Here is an 11636-nt window from a genome sequence, read left to right as displayed (position 1 = left end):
TGGGGCAAAGCCATGGCGGCCCGATCTCAAAAGAGAGTATTTCTTGTCGGGCTTGATCATTTTTTTTTTTTTTTAAATGACCCTCTATTTTTCTCCTTGTAGGTGCCAAGTCAAGAAGCGTGCCTTTAATTGCTACCACAAAAGCAAAGCAACAATTGGGGCATCTCTCATTCCATTCACTTTTTAATATCCCATTCACGCATTTTCTTCTTATGCGGTTTCAGGAACATGCGACCGACCATGACGGCGATCACCATTGAAAGGGAGCAACCGGAGCATCTCAAGTCTTCACTCAACTCGTTCATGTATGTTTTGGGGCATAGATGGAAATGAGCTGGTCCTCGACCCAAGGAGTAAACTCCTTGATTTGACCCATTGACATGTTCTGGGGCAACTCAAATCCCCCATCCACAAGAATTTACTTTCATACTTGCATAGTTTGTTCTTTAACAAAGTGCATGAGATTTTCATGAAATATGATTTTGCATGCCCAAAAATGCTCACTCTTTTCATAATTTGTGCATAATTGTTCTTCATGTTTAATTTACCAACTCTGAATAGGGAGTGTAAGCTATATATGATGCATCGAATGTACAGAATGGGGTATGACAGGATGATGAAAGGCAAGCCATTTCTACACATGTCCCGCGTTATAATCCCCAGTGAGTTGAGCTGTAGCTAGGTTCCGCATTCACAAGGCAAAGGGTTTTCTCGCAAAAGGTACGATAGCTAAAATGACAGAGGCATTCGGTTCTCTATTCCAAACACTACGGGTTAACCCTTGATTAACCCCTTTGAACGGCGGTCTCATTTATTTACCCCTGTCAAGAATCACCCCACATCGGGGTCCATACGAGTTAATTCCAGCAGCAATACGAGGTAAATGGTTAGAAATTTTCTTGCTCGGACTAACATTAATCTTCGGGTGTTTCTTTGCATTTTACTCGAACTTTAATTCAAGTGCCTTAGGATGACGAAGAGCATTCATTTCTCTATCCTATACACTATACCATTTGCATAGCCCACTTGAGCCTGTAAATTCATTTCCTAAACCCTTGTTGGTAATCATTTACTCATTTCAATGGCGAAGATGGCATTTTCCCAAAGAAGCAGAGTTGAGAAGGTCAAGTCGACGGACAATTCTCAAATGAACTCATGCTAGATTTTTCTTGTGATGGTCGGCATAATTTTTGTTTGTAAATACTTATATTGTTGTAATTTCAAATCATGGGATTGTCCGAATCATGGGATTTGAAATAAAAAAAAAAAAAAAAGAAGGAAGCAAATTCAGCCTGAAAGAAAAGGGTCCGCTCCCAAAAAAAAAGAGCAAAAAAAAAAAAAGAGGGGAAATCTCTTCGAAAAAGAACAAGCTCTCTCTTGAAAAAAAAAAGAAAAAGAGAAAAATGGGAGTCGGGAGTAAGAAAAGCAAAGGCTGATCCCATAAGGAAATCCCGGGCATTAAAAAAAAAAAAGTGCCTACCAAAAGCAAGGCCAATGTCCATTCAAATTCTTGTTCATTTGTATAATACTTTTGAATTTTCAAGTGTACATTTTTGTATGTAGCTTGTAAATTTCGATATGTTTGCATGTTGTTTCTTGTAAATCCCCAATGGAGTTTGATTTGAAAAAGGACTCCCCAGAGAGGTTGGTTTGCAAAGTACAATTCTCGATAGAAAACTACCATCTCTCAACAGCAATGGTTTCCTTTGAAGACTGTTCTCGAAGGTCAAGATCGGTGACAAGTCAGCAATGATCACCAACATCAAGCCTTTCTCATACATCTTCCGAGCCAAAATGAGCCTTTTCGTTCTTCAGTCCCCAATCCTAACCTACGTTACAACCCTCCAAAGTCTCTTCCGATTAGGGCGCTTGAGTTAATGTAGAGTTAAATGATTTTAAGCATTGCTCGAAGAAGTTCGAGCAAGATTATTTCTCTCTCATTTTTGCGGGGTTCTTGACTTGTAAACCCGGAGCGGATAACTAAGAAATTCATTTCAGCAACCTTGACTCAACTAGAGTCCCCTTTGTAAACCTTTGACCTAACCCTCATTACGATCCTAATCAAGACCTCCAGATCGGCTTGGTCGTATCAATTGCGAGATTACTTGGATCCTTGTCGAATGCGATGATGGTAAGGTTGAGTGATTTTTCTTGAATCCCGCAGTCGGGATGAAAAGTTTTTCTCGAGAGTGAGAGAAAGCCCTTTCGGACTGAAGTCCCCCCATTCAGCTCACATTTGAGGTATTCATAATGTGAGAACCTCCTTGGACAGAATTGGTAATGCGAACTTGATATAATGGTTATGCATGAACCATAATATGAGTCATTGCATTATACACATGTCATTTCTAATCATTGCAAGCTCGATAGAATAGTTTTGCATGAACTCATTGTTGAATATGTTTGCATATGTTACCTCCGACATTCTATGATAGGTAATGCATTGCCGATGTTCGAGTTCCCTCCCAAGGTCTCGAAATTCATCCAAGGATTATTGAATGAGCAAGTTCTGCTGGCAAAGGCCCGCCGGGTAATCTTTCAAACCCTCGGGTATGATACATCACCTGTCTATTCCTCAATCATCGCTCGAAAGATTCAGGTATGTTTTTTGACTTTTCAAACACACCGATGGCTCTATTGACTTGAGTCATCGCATTTCTTTTTATGTATTGACTCGACTCATCTCGGGTGCACCACCTTTTGTGTATTGTCGCGACTCATCTCGGACGCACGCCTCTTTAGTGGTTGTCTTGATTCATTTCGAGTGACACATCCTTTATCAAATCGCAACGACGTATGCTCTTGCGGTCCCGATCTTTTGTCAAACCATAACGACGTACGCTCTTGTGGTTCTGACCCATTTATCAAATCATGACGACGTATGCTCTCATGTTCTTGATCTCCCTTATTAAAGTCATAATCTCGATTTGCTCTTGTGACTTTAATATTTTTCAGATCATAATCTCGATTTGCTCTTGTGATCCGAATATTTTTCCAATCCATAATCTTGATTTGCTCTTGTGGTTTGGATATTTATTCAACTCATGGTTAACCTCATGAGATAATTTATCGAACCAGGATGGATTTGTTCTCGTGGCTTCAATAAATTTTTATTAAAGTCATAAACTCGATTTGCTCTTGTGGCTTTAATATTTATTCAGTTCATAATCTCGATTTGCTCTTGTGATCTGAATATTTTTTCGAAAGTCATAATCTCGATTTGCTCTTGTGGCTTTAATATTTATTCAGTTCATAATCTCGATTTGCTCTTGTGATCCGAATATTTTTTCTCGATTCATAATCTCAATTCGCTCTTGTGATCTCGGAAAGCATGTCTTCAACAATACACTTATCAAGCGATGTTTCGCATCTAACGGAAACCTCGGATAATAGATGGGCATCGGTACCCATGATCATTCGAGTATGATAAAGTCAACTTGACTCATTCCCCGATTATTCGTTCGGAGAACCAGGTAAGTTTTCCGAACCCCTTTTCAAATTAACAACTTTTCTGATGATAGTTGTTATGATTCAATTCAGGCAATATACCCCTTTCGTACTTATCGATTCCATTCGGTAGTACTCCTCTCAAATATTGTTCAAATCGGGCAATATGCCTCTCCTGTCGGGTCGTGTAGACATATGCACTGGCGATCTTGACATCTTATCAAATCATAACGACGTAGCTCTTATGATTTCGGTCTCGAATCACGAAGACATATGCACTTGTGATCTTGACCTTTAGTCGGCTCATAATGACATAGCTCTTATGATTTTCGGCCCTTTTATCAAATCATGACGACATAAGCACCCATGATTTTGATCCAAACCAAATCATAACGACGTAGCTCTTATGATTTTGGTTCCTCTTTGTCAAATCGTGAAGACATATGCACTGGCGATTTTGACATTTTATCAACTCACAACGACGTAGCTCTTGTGAACTTGATTTCACTTCTTTCGACTCACAACGACGTAGCTCTTGTGATTTCGAAGGACACACATATCTTGCGTCGTCTCGCATCAGGGGGAAATCTCCGGTAACGGATGGGCCCGGTACCTTAAGATCCTCGCATCAGAAACTTGGAAATTAAGGGAATCATCAGCATTATGAGGTATTTGGTACAACAAGTGTTCTCATATGCGATCCATGTGCAGATTTCACATGTTATTTACTGTCTCTCATTTCATGCATCATTTATTTCACATAAAAAAATGGGATTCAATCCCACAAAAAATTACTATCACTCGCATTGTCAAAATTTAGGTTTCAATTTTGTCTTTGAGCGAAACCTCTGCGAGCTTCCACTCAAAGAGGGGCAACTGTTGACACCTAAATTTTGACTATCTTTTTAGTCATTTATTTTGCATAAAAATGAGGAATTAATTTTAATTCCTACAAAAAATAATCAAATCATTTTTCATATTTATTTTTAGCATCATGTTGCATTACATTGCATTTACATTTAATCGGATGGGCGGTGGAAAATGGATTCCAAGCGAAGAGCGGTGGACCAAAGCTCAAAGAGCAGAATTCGGCTAGCTAGGGGGCAACTCCGAAAAAATTCATTAAGGTCTTGAGGTCTAATTTGAATTTAAACCAGCCCATTTAATGTTTTATTTGGGAAAAAACATTTTAATTAAGGATGCTCATTAATTGAGAAAAAAGACTTTATGAAATGGAATAATTTGTCTCCGGATCAAATTGCGATTACCTGAAGTTAAGGGACTACTTCGTAATTAAACGAAGGTCGCGAAACCCTAGTTTGTTCTATAAATAGGGAGCTTGTTCACAACACGAGGGGAGGCCAACAATTGCAATACACGGCCAGAAGAAAAGAATATTCTCAGAGCACGATAGAAAGTACACGGAAGAGAGAGAAAGCAATGGGGAAAGAGAAGAGGGAGTATTACTTTTGGGTAGAGATTTTTTCATGATCGCTCTCCATCAATTCATGCCCACAGGAGAGAAGAGCAAAAGGCGGCAATCTCCAGCTTTCCTCACCAACGACGACTGGTTGGTCTCCGGTGACATACCCATGTGTTCTCGAAGGAGGAGTACAGGCCGTATTCGACAAGATACCAGTGGAGGAATTCAACAAAGAACGAGAAAAGAACCACGTTCTCCACAGTTAAGAGTCCCTCGGTGCCAGATTTCTTCTTGCCATCGTCGCTAGTTATCCATGACGTGTCAAATCAGTCCCGTGGTCACAAACGATTCAATGATTCAGGGTCAGTCCTTAACCTTATTTCGATTGGTTCTTTGCCTTGTTCAGATTCTCCTTGTAGGTTCATGGCATCCCCTTCGCGGAGTCGGCCATTGTCACGAGCTATCCCGTAGACCGAGCTATCCCCCGTGGAGCGATAAGGAAACTACTGATATGTGCCAACAACGATGATGCGGATCAGCCGAAGTATGCCGTGGATGTCCTCATGGATATCCTCATTGTACCTCAGCCAATCTGGAGCAGCAATCAACAAGTAGTCATTGACGTAAAACCAGGAAATTTTGCGTTAACGGTGCCATTAACATCTGTCAGTGGTGGGTTTCTTAGTATCAACGTGGACAGAGCACAACCAAGTCAATGGAAGAGAAGTCTTCTTTTTGGTTTCTCATTTTATTTTCCTTTTGATACACATAAAAGGACTCTTCTTTTTTGTCTTACTCCGTCATGTCCATGAAGGAGACTTTATTGGGAAAAGGAGAAGGCTACACCGAAATGATACGAGGCTTTAATAATCGAATCGGTCCTCGAGTATTACCAAGGAGACCAGTGAGGTGCTATCCATGAGCCGTCGCTAATTCTGCTTCAAGCACCATCGTGCGTGTCCCCCACCCGAGCTGTCCGAGATCTCGAGCTTGATCCGCAAGCTTATTCCAATTCAAATTTGGAGAGTCGATCTTCGAATAAGGTAAAAATTCTGATTTTTAGAATCAGAATATTTACTTGCCTTATATCATATCTTGTCATATTTTGCATATCTTGCATATTTGTATTAAAGTGGATATCTTTTAAAATACAGGTTGATTAGGAATTTTTTCCTAATCCGCAACTTGCCAAATGATCGAGAAAGTCCATCTTTAGGATTATTGAAGGAATACTCGATTAGGCAAGGATTTGCGTTCAATCGTTAATCGTAAGATTACGAATTAAAGGTTGGATTCAGATATTTGCAAAATCTTTTCAAAAATTGATTGGTGTATCCACTTTCTTGATTGAATTGATTGGCATATTCACTTTCCCAAATTGATTTGAATTGCTCGGTTGTCGTATCTTTTTACAATATATCCGTCGCATGATGTAATCTCGAAAATTCTAAAAAAATTGCATTCATCCACTTTGCATATTTGAAAATTGCATCTTTTAAAAAAATAACATCATGTAGATATTGCATATCTAATTTTTTTAAATAATTAGATTAGATTGCATTTTAGGATAGAAATTGCATGTTTAAATAGAATTTTATGCCAAATAATCTATCTTAATATATTAGGATTTAGGTCAATTTAAACTCTAAAATATACAAGATAAATATTGTTTTGGCATAGTTCTATTTTAGGAAATTAATTCATCCGAAAATATAAAAAAAATCATTCATCCTTGCCACGTCATCCATGCCACGTCATCCATGCCACGTCATACATGCCATGTCATCTATGCCACGTCATCTTTGCCATGTCATACTAGGTTGCATTTTAGCTTAAAGTGCATATTAGAATTGCATGTCTTCGTTTTAATTAATACACGTGTCACGTAGTTAATTTAATCATGGTCCTACTTGTGCATTCATTTAGTTTGCATGTAATCTAGTTTAGTCTTGCATTTAATCCATGCCATTGCATATAGTGTAGTCTCTCGTGCATTCATATAAAAATCGAAAATTTAAAAAAAAAAAAGAACTATCTTGTGTGGCGCATGCTCCCTTGATTATATTGACTTCCGGATGTTCATTAATTGATTGTACACCCGCATGATAACCTTTGTTAGTGACTTAGGTTAAAATCAATTAATGTTGCCTTCTCTAATGATTTTTCATGAGATAAAATGGTACCGAAAGGGCGTTAGAGTAATCTGGCGTAATCAAGTCCCCGAACTCTTAATCTCTGGTTCGTAGGAATAAAATAGTTCTCCCGTTATTTTATTTAGGTTTCTAATCGACCTACCATAAATGATTAGTGGCGGCTCCAAAATTCAAATATATTGCATGTTAATCAATTGAACCTTAAGTTGCGATTTGGTATGGACTTGGGAGAGTCCGAGTTAGGTTAGTTAAATAATTAACCTGATAATCCATTAGCCTATAAATTTTTAGAATTTTTAGGTCGCGACAGACTTATTTCCTTTTATTTTTGCTGCATCATCGGTTGATGCTGGCCCCTCTCATGGTTCCGTTCATCAACAGATTTTGAGTTTTATGCTCAACCAGGTGGTATTTACGTTCCCAGGAGTCCACTCATGGCCTCTGCAAATCAAAATCATTCTACCTCCATTTTGCAGGACTCCTCTACTGAATTAACAGCAGCACATGTTGTGTTACCATCAACAGAGAATGTTTCACCCAATTCCACAAGTTCTACTGCATGCTTTATTGATCGGTCTAATTCCTCTGCTGATCAAACAATCAGCTCCTCAACTCAATCAGAGCCATCTCTTGGTCTGTCCGTGGCTCTTATACACCCCATGGTTACGCGGCTTCGAGACGATACTTTAGCACGACGTTATCTCACTAAGGACCACACATACGCTCTTCATTATGTGGTGCGGTCAATACTCACTCCAACTTGCTTCGGTCAAGCGGCTAAGGATCCCGCATGGAGGACTGACATGGCCGAAGAATGTACAACCCTTATGAAGAATCAAACCGGGGTTCTTGTCCCTCGTCCATCACAATTTAAAGCAATTATATGCAAATGGGTATTTCACATCAAACATCGTTTAGATGGTTCACTTGAAAGGTACAAAGCGAGATTGGTGGCCAAGGGATATATAATCAACAAGAAGGGATCGATTTTCATGAGACTTTCAGTCCCGTTGTGAAGCATGTGACTGTCTATACGGTGATTTCGCTTACTTACAGTCAAGGTTGGACACTTCGGCAACTTGATGTTAAGAACGCTTTCCTTCACGGCCACCTTATTGAGGAGATTTATATGCAACAACCACCAGGTTTTGTTGATGCTAATCACCTCGATTGTGTTTGCAAACTTCAACGGTTGCTTTACGGATTAAAGCAAACATCGCAAGCTTGGCATCAAAGGCTAAGTTCTTTCCTCTTATCTATTGGTTTTCATGTCTCTCATGCTGATTCTTCCTTATTCATCCTACATATATCAGCATACGGTGTTTTCTCCTTGTATATGTGGATAACATCAACCTTACAGGATCTCCCCAAAAACCACTATCCACTTTAATTGCATCTCTAAAACGAGAGTTCGCTCTCAAAGATCTTGGTGACCTCCACTATTTTTTGGGGATAGAATTACAGCACACTACCTCTGGCCTTCTTTTGCATCAAGGGAAATATGCTGCTTAAATTCTTAAGAAGGCTAATAAGGACAAAACACGAATCGTAGCTACACCATGTCCGACCGGTTCGGATCCTCCTTCTCTTCATCAAGGAGCCCTCTTTCATGATCCTACATTGTATCATAGCACGGTGGGTGCACTACAATAACTCACCATTACCCGACTAGACCTTGCTTATGCTGTGAATACTGCTTGTCAATTCATGCATGCCCCTGCTGAAACCCATTGGCAATATGTCAAACGCATTTTACACTTCGTCTCCGGCACTTTGAGTCACAAGATCCTCTTCACTAAAGGATCTCAAGATTTCCTTCATGCTTTTTACGATGTAGGATGGGCCGGTGACCATGATGCTAGACGCTCCGCGGGTGGTTATGCTATTTTTCTTGGTTCTAATCTAATCGTATGGAGTTCTCGCAAGCAAAGAACAGTTGCTCGTTCAAGTACCGAGACAGAATTCAAATATCTTGCTGATACCACTACCGAGATCATATGGTTTCAAGCTTTGCTTTCTGATTTAAAGACCACACTCCAAAAGTCATCGACACTGTGGTGTGATAATATTTCAACTATCTACCTTAGTGGTAATCTTGCTTTTCATGCTTGGACGAAATGCGTAGAGATTGACTATCATTTTGTTTGTGAGCGAATTCATCAACGATAATTACATGTTCAATATATCTCTTCGACGGACCAACCGGCGGACATGTTCACCAAAGCCCTTTCAGGGTCTCGGTTCCACCTCCTTCAGGGCAAGCTTACTGTGATTGCCGCCCCATTAGCTTGCGGAGGGGGTGTCAAAGGAAAGAAATCCCAATGGCGTTGATTTCAAAACTGCCACAATTCCTCCATGTTTTGGTCATCCAATCAAATCATTTCATTCCAAAAATTCACGTCCGATTTCTCCAAATTGATATATCGCTCCTCTTTGATTGATTCACCTTATATGTGAATGTCTTTATTTTAAGAATTAGAATATTGTGTATAGGAAATCACTCTTTTCCTTTTCATGTATTCTTTCTTTAATTTGCTGGACTTCTGTATTATAAATAGGATTGTATCCATACATTTTGTAAGAGAGAAAGTAATATACTACCTCCTATTTCCCATTTCTTCTTCGCTTTCTCTTCTCTAATATTTTCACATAGTATTGTTAGTTGGGTCCCAGTTAACATTATTTAATTTTAGTGGACCCAAGAGGTCAACAAAGTTTGGTGGGTCCAGTTTGAGTTATTTGCAAGAGAAAATATTCAGTGGTTGTTGAATTCCACGTCAACAAGACATGTGGCATAGAAGAGCATATCCGGACCACTGAAAACTTGACATGTCGCGGGGTCGAGAGAGAAACGAAAAAGAAAAATTTAGCTGGCTCAAAATTTCCTCTCTCCTTTGCTGCGTCTCTGCTACTTTGCATATTACCCCGCAACACTCAACCATTAAATGCCATCCTCCCCCTCTCTCCTCTTTTCAAATTTGTTCCTCTTTTTTCTCCCCGCGCGAATGACAATCCAGCCGCCGGCCTCTAGTTCTCGCTTCGGTTTCTTCTTGTTGTGCTCACGAATGCCGGTCCAACAAATTGGAGAACTCTCACGCCAAACCCAGGTTCACTCACTTTGCTTCCTTCTCATGTTCTCCTTCTCGTTGCGCTTCTTAAGCGAATGGTGATTTCGTGTTTGATTGTTTCAATTTTGTGTTTGACTAAAGGTTCGCTGGCCTCTGGTTCTCGCTTCAGTTCCTTTTCATTGTGCTCGTGAATGCCAGTCCAACAGATTGGAGAACTCTCATGCCAAACCCAGGTTCGCTCACTTCACTTCCTTCTCGCGTTCTCCTTCTCGTTGTGCTTCTTAAGTGAATGGTGATTTCGTGTTCGGTTATTTCAATGCAGTCTTTGATTGAATATCATTTCTCGAGTAATGAATTTTTGCCTGATGTTGCTTGCACATAGTTGAGAAAAGTACACTAGAAGTGCCATAACTTTTGTACGGCGTTCACTTGAGTGGCATAACTTTCAAAACGTTCACTTAAGTGCCATGTTGGCGTGGATACCGAAAAAGATGACGTGACACGCTGGAAAAGTTACTGTAGCACTCAAGTGAGCGATTTTGCTCTGACGTGGCACTCAAGTGAACGATTTTTTAAAATTATGGCACCTAAGTGAACGTTTTGAAGTTATTGCACTCATGTGAATGCCATATACAAGTTATGACACTCATGGTGTACTAAACCCTCACATAGTTTGCAAAAGTTGGAAATTGTTATATGGGAAGGATATGAGTTCTTTGACTTTTCTACGATAGATGGGTCTTGTGGCATTTGGAAGCCACATTAATTGTGTCGCTTTTAAGGACAGGTAGTTGCTGTTGCTAGTTGTTTGCTAATGAAAAAGCATTATGGGATGGCTAACCATGGGTTCGATAAGGGGTAACTACAATGTAAATTTTAAGTTTCTTCCTTCCTAACAGCTCTTTTTGATCCACCAATCTTCAGAGGAAAACCTTATTATGTTTGGATATATTCACATTTATACCTTTCCTTGTTGAAAATACCAGTAAAAGGATGAATCTCGTTTCAAGCCATCCTTCTGGTTTGAGCAAATATGGAAATTTATAATGGGAAGATGATAGTTTTGTGCAATTGCTTGTACTCCAGGGGATAGTCATTGGTTGTTCCTTAAGTACAAAATTGTTGCTTGGCCCATGACCAACCTTTGATGTCTAGCTGCATGTCCGTATGTTTGTTATTGTGAGCATGGTATTGAAGTAATTGAATTAAAGTTTACACTTCCTCCTATTTGCTTAACCTATTGAATTAGAATGTTGTGCTTGATTATCTAATCTAAATTTGATTATATGATATTATTGTTTTAGTATGACATCTCAAGGATCTTCAAATTGGTCGGTTGATTTTCCATCCAAGATATGTCCACGTTCTCAAGGAAAACTAAGCATGGTTAAAAAAGTACAAAAGAATCCGATTAATCGAGGAAGATTATGTTATGTCTCGACTTGTAATGTAAGTGTATCAATTTACTATATTGTGCACGCAGTGACCTATGTAATACCCGATATTGATTACCCTAGGTTCTTTTTTGTTTAGACATAATTGTCG

This window comes from Rhodamnia argentea, chromosome 5, assembly GCF_020921035.1.
Source record: "Rhodamnia argentea isolate NSW1041297 chromosome 5, ASM2092103v1, whole genome shotgun sequence".
NCBI classification, from domain to species: domain Eukaryota; kingdom Viridiplantae; phylum Streptophyta; class Magnoliopsida; order Myrtales; family Myrtaceae; genus Rhodamnia; species Rhodamnia argentea.
This window is presented reverse-complemented; position numbering follows the sequence as displayed.